Source organism: Pristiophorus japonicus, chromosome 1, assembly GCF_044704955.1.
Source record: "Pristiophorus japonicus isolate sPriJap1 chromosome 1, sPriJap1.hap1, whole genome shotgun sequence".
Taxonomy (NCBI): domain Eukaryota; kingdom Metazoa; phylum Chordata; class Chondrichthyes; family Pristiophoridae; genus Pristiophorus; species Pristiophorus japonicus.
Window position 1 is genome coordinate 700,127 of NC_091977.1, and position 10,098 is coordinate 710,224.

The following is a 10,098-nucleotide window of genomic DNA, read 5'->3' on the forward strand; positions in this document are numbered from 1 at the left end:
AAAAAATCTTTCAAGGGGACGCCGGCCACACCCTTGCTTAAAACAGTGGTGTTGCTTACGGGTAATCCCACAGAGGGCGGTACAGAAGACATAGTAGCGCCGGTATCCACCAGAAACTTCACATAAGTGTTTCCTACTTTTAGTATTGCCAAGGGATTTTCTTCTATGTCTGTTGAAAAGCGGAGAGTTGCTGCCTGTACCATTACGCCTCTGGGGCATCCCTATGCTGACTGATACGGATTGGGATTAGAAAAGGAAAATTGAGGGGCCAGTGGAGGTGGAGGTTCGGAAAAATTCCCTTGTGACCCTCCAGACTGTTTGGGCGGACATCTGCAATCTCGAGCCCAATGCCCTTTCCTTCCGCAATTTCTACACTCGTCTTGAGAGCGATCTCGCTGGGACCACTGTCCTCTTCCTCTTCCTCTACCCCCAAACCCTCCTCGATTCTGCGTCTGTCCTCTGCCTCTCTGCTGATAGTATTGTCCTGTTACTTTGGTTTTACTTACGTAGGTGAATAATCCCTCCCTATCCATGTTAGCCAAGACAGTGACTGTCTCTTTCCAGGTTTTTCCTTGCCAATCCAAAACTTTAATCTTGTAGGTTTTGGCATGCTGTGGTAACATACAATTCAGCAGAGTTTGTACTGCTAAAGGTTCATTTGTATCCAAGGGTATTCCTGCATGCTCCTCCCAGCTATTTTTCCACCTGGCTGCGAAATCTATCATTGACTCTTCCGCTTTCTGCAGACAGCGGGTGACTTCCCCAATATCCCCATGTTTTTTAGCCCCTTGCAGAATTGCGTTCCGTCCTCTATTTTGTAGCCAGTGCGTTAAAGATTCATTTCCCTCATTTAACAAGTCATTATCTGCTCTCCAATCCCCTCCCTCCCCGGGCGGGATAGAGAACATGTCTTTTACTCCCTGCCAGGAGGATCCATAGGCTGCTTGTAATAATAATTTAATATCCCCGGGTAGCGGATTGTAAATTGTACACGTCTGCTCAAGCCAGTTGTGAAATGCAATCGGTTTCTTTACCGGGTTAGGGGCGGCAGAGATCATATCTCTGGCCTCTCCCGGAGACCAGGGTTTTAAAACCGCTGTGGTTCCTATCATTACTCGGGGATTTTGGAGGAGGAGGGTAGAGTCGGCTTCTGACTGAGCTGGGGTTGTTTGTGACCTTAGGACCATACCAGCTCTCAGATTGGCTCCCCCTCCCTCTGCTGCTTCAGCCTCTGCTGCTTCAGCCCCTGCTCCCAATACCCCCGGGTTTCCTTCATCAGCTCCTCCATTAGGTGGTGGGGCCAGGAAGACAGCTAGTTCTCCCTGGGCTTGATCTCTATGGGCAATAACCATTTCTAAAATTTCCTGCCAGCTATTTCGCTTTGGGGGTTCTATGCGAGGATAGAGTCCCACGGTTGGTGCTGAGGGGATAGGGAGGTTTGGAGGGCTATAAGAGGGAGGTTTTTCAGTTTCCCCCTTTTCTTTCTCTCCTGATTTATTCTCTGATATTTTTACTTTCGGAGGCTGATGTCTTTTTGCAACCTCTAGCCATTTAATAAAACATTTATCCATATAATCTTTGTCCCAAGTAGGGTCTCCTCCCCCTTCCTTAGTTATTTTCCTCCATTCTTCGATTAAAGACAATTTAAAACTTCCTCCATATGGCCAGTCCCCATCAGACCAACCATATAAATCGCTACTAAATGTTACCGCTTATCGGTCATCTCCTGTTTCTTTAATTATTGTGTCCGCCGGCGAGCCGGGTGGCACAATTGGATCTCCTACCTTCTCTCGTTGCTTTACTACCTTACGAATCCTTTTCTCAGTTTTACGCTGTATACTCATTCCTTTGTTTGGAAGGTCGTTTTTCTTTCCTTTTCTAGGAGCTGGATGCAAGCATCCTGCTCGACTAGAGCTGTTTCCAATTCTTTCCGGGTTCAGTGTCTCGCGGTGTTTTCCTGAAATTAGAATTTAAGACACACCTACAAAAATATATATACACAGTACTTTACAAAGCGCTCACCGGTGCTCTCTTTTCGGCTCGGCTCGGGTCTCCTTTAGCTTTCTTGTTATTCTAGCTTCTTATGGTAGCTACCCTAATGCCTCACCCTTCAGGGATCTTGGCGGCTTGTCCCCTTTTTCTAGGACAGCCTAGGCACTTTTCCCCCTTTAGCTAGGAAAGTCCTTTTTTAAAATTCCTCTTTTTCTTTTAAGCCAATCTTACTTTTGTTCGTTTTGGATCTCGTTATCAGAGATCCTGCCGACTACGCCAGAAACTGTCGAGGAAATTTCTAAGTTAAATTAACTCAAGCGGAGATTTCAGAGTCTTGCTTCAAGAGATTCTTTATTTTACACGCGAGATATCTCGGAGAGCTGCTTGGTCGTTACCAAGGCAATACTCTGAATTCTACAGAAAACTCATTCTATCTTTATACAGAAACAAAGGAATTTTATCTCATACAATTGATAACCTCATTATTCATAAACATTACTAATTCTAAACAGGGCACAAAGGTCAGTTCGAAAAGCATGACTTTATCTATTCGGGGACATTTATCATTTCTTCTGAGGGTCAGCAAGATCATCATGAAAAGCCCCTCTTATCAGTTCCTGCATAGTTGAGAAATCTGTCTGCCTCCAGGCCATGGGGGTATCTTATCATATACAAATACCAGATGTACAGCCTTCATGTTATCTGTTCTTTTCTGTAATTTAAGGAACATTAAGTATTTTCTGGCTTTGCTGGATTCTGCTGTCTCAGCAAAGAAGCAAACTCAATTTACAGAAAGGAATTTAACCCCTTCTTATACTGTGAAAGCGGCTGGTTACTTTCTTCCACACAAGGTGTTGCTTCACTGGGAGCCAATGTAGGTCAGCGAGCACAGGGAGTGATGGGTGAGTGGGACTTGGTGCGAGTTAGGACACGGGTCAGCGAGCACAGGGAGTGATGGGTGAGTGGGACTTGGTGCGAGTTAGGACACGGGTCAGCGAGCACAGGGAGTGATGGGTGAGTGGGACTTGGTGCGAGTTAGGACACGGGTCAGCGAGCACAGGGAGTGATGGGTGAGTGGGACTTGGTGCGAGTTAGGACACGGGGCAGTGAGCACAGGGAGTGATGGGTGATCGGGACTTGGTGCAAGTTAGGACACGGGGCAGTGAGCACAGTGGGTGATGGGTGATCGGGACTGGGTGTGAGTTAGGACACGGGGCAGTGAGCACAGGGGGTGATGGGTGATCGAGACTTGGTGCGAGTTAGGACACGGGTCAGCGAGCACAGTGGGTGATGGGTGATCGGGACTGGGTGTGAGTTAGGACACGGGGCAGTGAGCACAGGGGGTGATGGGTGAGTGGGACTTGGTGTGAGTTAGGACACGGGGCAGTGAGCACAAGGGGTGATGGGTGATCGGGACTTGGTGTGAGTTAGGACACGGGGCAGCGAGCACAGGGAGTGATGGGTGATCGGGACTGGGTGCGAGTTAGGACACGGGGCACAGTGGGTGATGGGTGATCGGGACTGGGTGTGAATTAGGACACGGGGCAGCGAGCACAGGGGGTGATGGGTGATCGAGACTGGGTGTGAGTTAGGACACGGGGCAGTGAGCACAAAGGGTGATGGGTGAGTGGGACTGAGTGCGAGTTAGGACACGGGGCAGTGAGCACAGGGGGTGATGGGTGATCGGGACTGGGTGTGAGTTAGGACACGGGGCAGTGAGCACAAGGGGTGATGGGTGAGTGGGACTGGGTGTGAGTTAGGACACGGGGCAGTGAGCACAGGGAGTGATGGGTGAGTGGGACTGGGTGTGAGTTAGGACACGGGGCAGTGAGCACAGGGGGTGATGGGTGAGTGGGACTGGGTGTGAGTTAGGACACGGGGCACAGTGGGTGATGGGTGATCGGGACTTGGTGCGAGTTAGGACACGGGTCAGTGAGCACAGTGGGTGATGGGTGATCGGGACTGGGTGTGAGTTAGGACACGGGGCAGTGAGCACAGCAGGTGATGGGTGATCGGGACTGGGTGTGAGTTAGGACACGGGGCACAGTGGGTGATGGGTGATCGGGACTTGGTGCGAGTTAGGACACGGGGCAGTGAGCACAGGGGGTGATGGGTGAGTGGGACTGGGTGCGAGTTAGGACACGGGGCACAGGGGGTGATGGGTGATCGGGACTTGGTGTGAGTTAGGACACGGGGTCAGCGAGCACAGTGGGTGATGGGTGATCGGGACTGGGTGTGAGTTAGGACACGGGGCAGTGAGCACAGGGGGTGATGGGTGAGTGGGACTTGGTGTGAGTTAGGACACGGGGCAGTGAGCACAGTGGGTGATGGGTGATCGAGACTTGGTGCGAGTTAGGACACGGGGCAGCGAGCACAGGGAGTGATGGGTGATCGGGACTTGGTACGAGTTAGGACACGGGGCAGCGAGCACAGCGGGTGATGGGTGATCGGGACTGGGTGTGAATTAGGACACGGGGTCAGCGAGCACAGCGGGTGATGGGTGATCGGGACTGGGTGTGAGTTAGGACACGGGGCAGCGAGCACAGTGGGTGATGGGTGATCGAGACTTGGTGCGAGTTAGGACACGGGGCAGTGAGCACAGTGGGTGATGGGTGATCGGGACTGGGTGCAAGTTAGGACACGGGGCAGTGAGCACAGGGGGTGATGGGTGATCGAGACTTGGTGTGAGTTAGGACACGGGGCAGCGAGCACAGGGAATGATGGGTGATCGGGACTTGGTACGAGTTAGGACACGGGGCAGCGAGCACAGGGGGTGATGGGTGATCGAGACTTGGTACGAGTTAGGACATGGGCTGCCGAGTTTTGGATGACCTCAAGTTTACGTGGTGTAGAATGTGGGAAGCCAGCCAGGAGTGCGTTTGTGTAGTCAAGTCTGGAAGGAGATGCAGTGGTTGCTGTCGAGGTTCATCCCAAGCAGCTCCATAACACAGGACTCTGTGCTCTACGGGCTGTTCCCAGGGACACACACCGAGACAGACATCATCAGCTGCTGGAGGGCCATCAACTCGATGAAAGACACACTTTGGTCTTGCCGAAACTTGCTGGTCTTCCAGAGCAAGGAGATGTCCACGTCTGCGTGTTGCAGACTGGCACAATCCAAGATCCAGGAGTACGTGCTGAGGGTCACACTAACAATTGGTGCAGTCGCCGCAAAGGCACGGTGGGGAAGGGCCACAGTTTAAAGCCCTTCCACCACGGTAAACCCAGGGGCTGGAATCAGTATAAAACTCCCCTCGGGCTGTACTTGTAAACTTGTTGTATACATAGAGCACCATGATCTGAAAACACCTGTGTAGTGCCATGTATAATGCAAGTTCTGTTTAGTAATGTATGTTGCAAAGAAATGTAACTGTACCCTCACCCATTCCATGTACCGTATAGTGTCACTAGTAAAGTAATATGATGACTGTATTACAATGTATCCTGGATTGTACTGAAATGTACCTCGAAATGTAAAGCAAGCAAATGTATTGAACGGAACTGCCGTCAGCATCCAAACGTATTGTATGGAATTGCTGACCACATCCAAATGTACTGAACTGCCTCCAATGTATTGTGCACATTTTTATATCAATCAAGTATATTTTGAAATGTAACAAAAAGGTGCTCCCAGGCTGAGGCTATCTCTCCCATTGCACTTGGGGTGTGGTGACTCCTGCGATGTCCCCAAATGTGGGATACTCGACTGCAGAATTTGTGGTAGTGGGGGACTGCGTTCGCTCTCCTCTGGCTTTACAATCAAAATCAGAATTTCAAATGCATCTATTGGCAAATTCAACATTTTGTTGATCAATCTCACGGTCTGTTTCAATTCCAGCTCTATTTTATTTCCAATAGAGGGAACTACGAAATCGGCCTTCCTCAGAAACACACAACACCATCCTGCACCTTTTCCTTCCACAGTCCCCCTGGTCCACCATCACTTCTTTCCTCACTAACATCACTTCCAACCTCACTCAGCACACCAATGTCGATCACCTGCACCACCTTTAAAACAACTCACCAGTCAGTCTATTCAAATGGCCCCATAAGTCATACCAACATTCACATTCAGTTCATCTCCACGCTCACATTTAGATTCATCTCTGCAACTATCAAATGCCACATTTTACACAAAAAATCAACAATTTTTCACACTTGCAACTCAGTCAGTCATAGGCAGTCCCTCGGAATCGAGGAGGACTTGCTTCCACTCCTGAAGTGAGTTCTTTGGTGACTGAACAGTCCAATACGAGAGCCACAAACTCTGTCACAGGTGGGACAGATAGTCGTTGAGGGAAGGGGTGGGTGGGACTGGTTTGCTGCACGCTCCTTGCACTGTCTGTGCTTGATTTCTGCATGCTCTCGGCGATGAGACTCGGATGTACTTCCTCCACTGAGGGCGGTCTTTGGCCAGGGACTCCCAGGTATCAGTGGGGATGTTGCACTTTATCAGGGAGGCTTTGAGGGTGTCCTTGTAAAGTTTCCTCTGCCCACCTGGGGCTCATTTGCCGTGAAGGAGTTCCGAGTAGAGCGCTTGCTTTGGGAGTCTCGTGTCTGGCATGTGAACTATGTGGCCTGCCCAGCGGAGCTGGTCGAGTGTGGTCAGTGCTTCAATGCTGGGGATGTTGGCCTGGTTGAGGACGCTGATGTTGGTGCGTCTGTCCTCCCAGGGGATTTGTAGGATCTTGCGGAGACATCGTTGGTGGTATTTCTCCAGCGACTTGAGATGTCTACTGTACATGGTCCATGACTCTGAGCCATACAGGAGGGCGGGTATCACTGCAGCCCTGTAGACCATGAGCTTGGTGCAGGATGGTGTTGTGTGTTTCTGAGGAAGGCCGGTTTTGTAGTTCCCTCTATTGGAGGGCCTGGTCTTCAAACACTCTTTTCCTCAGACAACTCACACCACATCCAACAACATTTTCAGAGCAACATGCCAACTCTGCACTTTACCTCATAAGTATTAGTATCAGGCAGTCCCTCATATGGAGGATGACCTGGTTCCACACCAAAAATAGATGAGTTCACAGGTGTTTCAATGAGGGACCTGACAATCTAGGTCTCGAACTACAACCTGAAGGGTGGAAGATGCCTGTGCGTGGATTCTTTTAACGTGAGGTGGCCGTTGCACACCAGCCACCACACGGGCTTGAGAGAGCTAGGTCTTGGTCCAGTGGCAAGGGTTAACCAAGGCGACTGGAGACCTGCTCTGCTGCACAGACCTAGAGCGCACGCATGCTCCTAGTATCCATAGATCGCAGTGTGGGCTGGCCTGTGCTGCCCCTGGGCCCTCCCTCTCCTGGGCCCCGAACCCTCGCCTCTCCTGGGCCTCGAACCCTCGCCTCTCCTGGGCCCTGAATCCTCGCCTCTCCTGGGCCCTGAACCCTCGCCTCTCCTGGGCCCCGAACCCTCGCCTCTCCTGGGCCCCGAACCCTCGCCTCTCCTGGGCCCCGAACCCTCGCCTCTCCTGGGCCCTGAACCCTCGCCTCTCCTGGGCCCCGAACCCTCGCCTCTCCTGGGCCCTGAACCCTCCCTCTCCTGGGCCCTGAACCCTCGCCTCTCCCGGGCCCTGAACCCTCGCCTCTCCTGGGCCCCGAACCCTCGCCTCTCCTGGGACCTGAACCCTCGCCTCTCCTGGGCCCCGAACCCTCGCCTCTCCTGGGCCCTGAACCCTCGTCTCTCCTGGGCCCTGAACCCTCGCCTCTCCTGGGCCCTGAACCCTCGCCTCTCCTGGGCCCCGAACCCTCGCCTCTCCTGGGCCTCGAACCCTCGCCTCTCCTGGGCCCCGAACCCTCGCCTCTCCTGGGCCTCGAACCCTCGCCTCTCCTGGGCCCCGAACCCTCGCCTCTCCTGGGCCCCGAACCCTCGCCTCTCCTGGGCCCTGAACCCTCGCCTCTCCCGGGCCCTGAACCCTCGCCTCTCCTGGGCCCCGAAACCTCGCCTCTCCTGGGCCCCGATCACGACGCTCCTGGGCCCTGAACCCTCGCCTCTCCTGGGCCCCGAACCCTCCCTCTCCTGGGCCCAGAACCCTCGCCTCTCCTGGGCCCCGAACCCTCGCCTCTCCTGGGCCTCGAACCCTCGCCTCTCCTGGGCCCCGAACCCTCGCCTCTCCTGGGCCCCGAACCCTCGCCTCTCCTGGGCCTCGAACCCTTGCCTCTCCTAGGCCCCGAACCCTCCCTCTCCTGGGCCCCGATCTCTCACTGCTCCTCCACCCCAATCACAAATGGAACAGTCAGAAACAGGACATCAATTAGTCTCCTCTTATAGTGGAGACATCAAATATGAACACACTGTTATTTGAAATATCAAAATATTAAACTCCAGCCTAGTTGAAGGGTTATTGACATCAGCAGAAACAAACAGTAACTAACAGAATGAAGACAATTCAGTAGGATGTGAATAACAGCAGAATCCAAACCCTGCAGTCACTTGTGAACTCGCTGGTGTCTCAGCAGGTTGGATGACTGAGTGAATCCCTTCCCACACTCAGAGCAGGTGAACGGTCTCTCCCCAGTGTGAACTCGCTGGTGTGTAAGTAGTTTGATGGCTGTAAACTGCTTTGCGGTTGTCAAAGGCGCTATATAAATGCACCTCTTTCTTTTTCCACAACATTTTCAATCTTATACGACACAGCACAAGACGAGGCCATTCGGCCCATCCTATCTCTGACGGCCCTTTCAAAGGGCTATCCAATTCATCCCACTCCTCTCTTCTTTCCCCAAAGCCCTGACATTATTTATCCTTCAAGTATTATCCAAATTAACTTTTCAACATTACTATTCAATGTGCTTCCACCATGTTTTCAGACAGCTCACAACAATTTGCTGCCTAATGTTGTTTTACCTGAAGTCGCTTCAGGCCGGCGGGGGAACATCCTTCTGTTGCCTCTGGTTCTTTGGCAAATTTTCTCCAATCTCTGTCCCCTGGTTAATGACCCTTGTGACACTGGAAAAAGTTAATCCTTATTTACTTATCAATTTATAATTTATATAGCGCCTTTAACGTAGTAAAACATTCCAAGGCACTTCACAGGAATGTTATCAAACAAAATTTGACACGAGCCACATAAGGAGATATGAGGACATGTGACCTAAAGTTTGGTCAAAGAGCGAGGTTTCGAGGAGCGTGTTAAAGGAGGCGAGGTTTGGGGAGGGAATTCCAGTGTTTAGGGCCGAGGCAGCTGAAAGCAGGCCCACCAATAGGGGCTGTGCAAAAACGTGAAACTCCACTTAAAGCAAAGAAGGTGGAGTGAGATGAGCTACGGGAAACTGGTGAAATGGTTCCAGCACAGGGGGTGAATGTCACAGTCCTGGGAAATCCCTTGGGAAGTCTCACTGTGTGAGCTGATTTGTAGCAAAGCTTTGCAGGATGTATTGAGAGAGTGTTTGAGCAAATATTGCAGTGAGGCAGAAGTTGCAGCCTTGGGTTGCATATTGACCTTGAAAGTAAGGAAGTGTGTCGATGAGTAATTACTCTGGAGCCATTAAGGGCGGGAAAAATGTCTTGCAAATGCATGGCAGCTCTTGGTGCAGATAAAGTAACTGTTGGTGACGTGCGTGTGAAGAAAGCAGTTTCTATTGTCACAGATAAAGACAAACTAGGGAGTGAGAGCAGAGGATAAAGAAAGTGTAGAAGAGAGGCACTTTGCTGAAATCTAACTTTGAATTGTAAAGCCAGGGGAGAGTGCAGATGCAGTCCCACACTACCACAAATGTTACAGTCGAGTATCCCACATTTGGGGACATCGCAGGCTCCAGCACACCCCAAGTGCAATGGGCTAGCCTCATCCTGGGAGCTTGTTTTTTGTTTCACAAATATACTTTATTCATATAAAAATATTCACAATACATTGTAAAATACCTTGTGGTCAGCAATTCCATACAATTCGATGGATGCTGACAGCAATTCCATACAATGCACTAGCGTACATTTCATTTCAAGGTACAGTTTAGTACAATCCGTAAATCATGTTACATGTAGTACTGAGCAAATAAGGGTATTACATGGAGCAGGTAAGGACAGGTTTACATTACATTTCGGGATACATTTCAACACCGATGACCAATCACGGTACAGGTAGCACTGTGCAGATGAAAGCAGTAC

At 51.1% G+C, this 10,098-nt stretch overlaps 2 non-coding genes across 2 annotated transcripts; one reads left to right on the forward strand and one right to left on the reverse strand.

Moving 5' to 3' along the window:
- The first annotated feature begins 5,580 nt into the window (after positions 1–5,580).
- On the forward strand, positions 5,581–5,742 carry LOC139278593 (U1 spliceosomal RNA). Its single transcript, XR_011596312.1, has one exon. It is a non-coding gene; the product is annotated as a U1 spliceosomal RNA (small nuclear RNA).
- Positions 5,743–9,671: 3,929 nt separating this feature from the next.
- On the reverse strand, positions 9,672–9,832 carry LOC139278604 (U1 spliceosomal RNA). Its single transcript, XR_011596317.1, has one exon. It is a non-coding gene; the product is annotated as a U1 spliceosomal RNA (small nuclear RNA).
- Between the last annotated feature and the right edge of the window lie 266 nt (positions 9,833–10,098).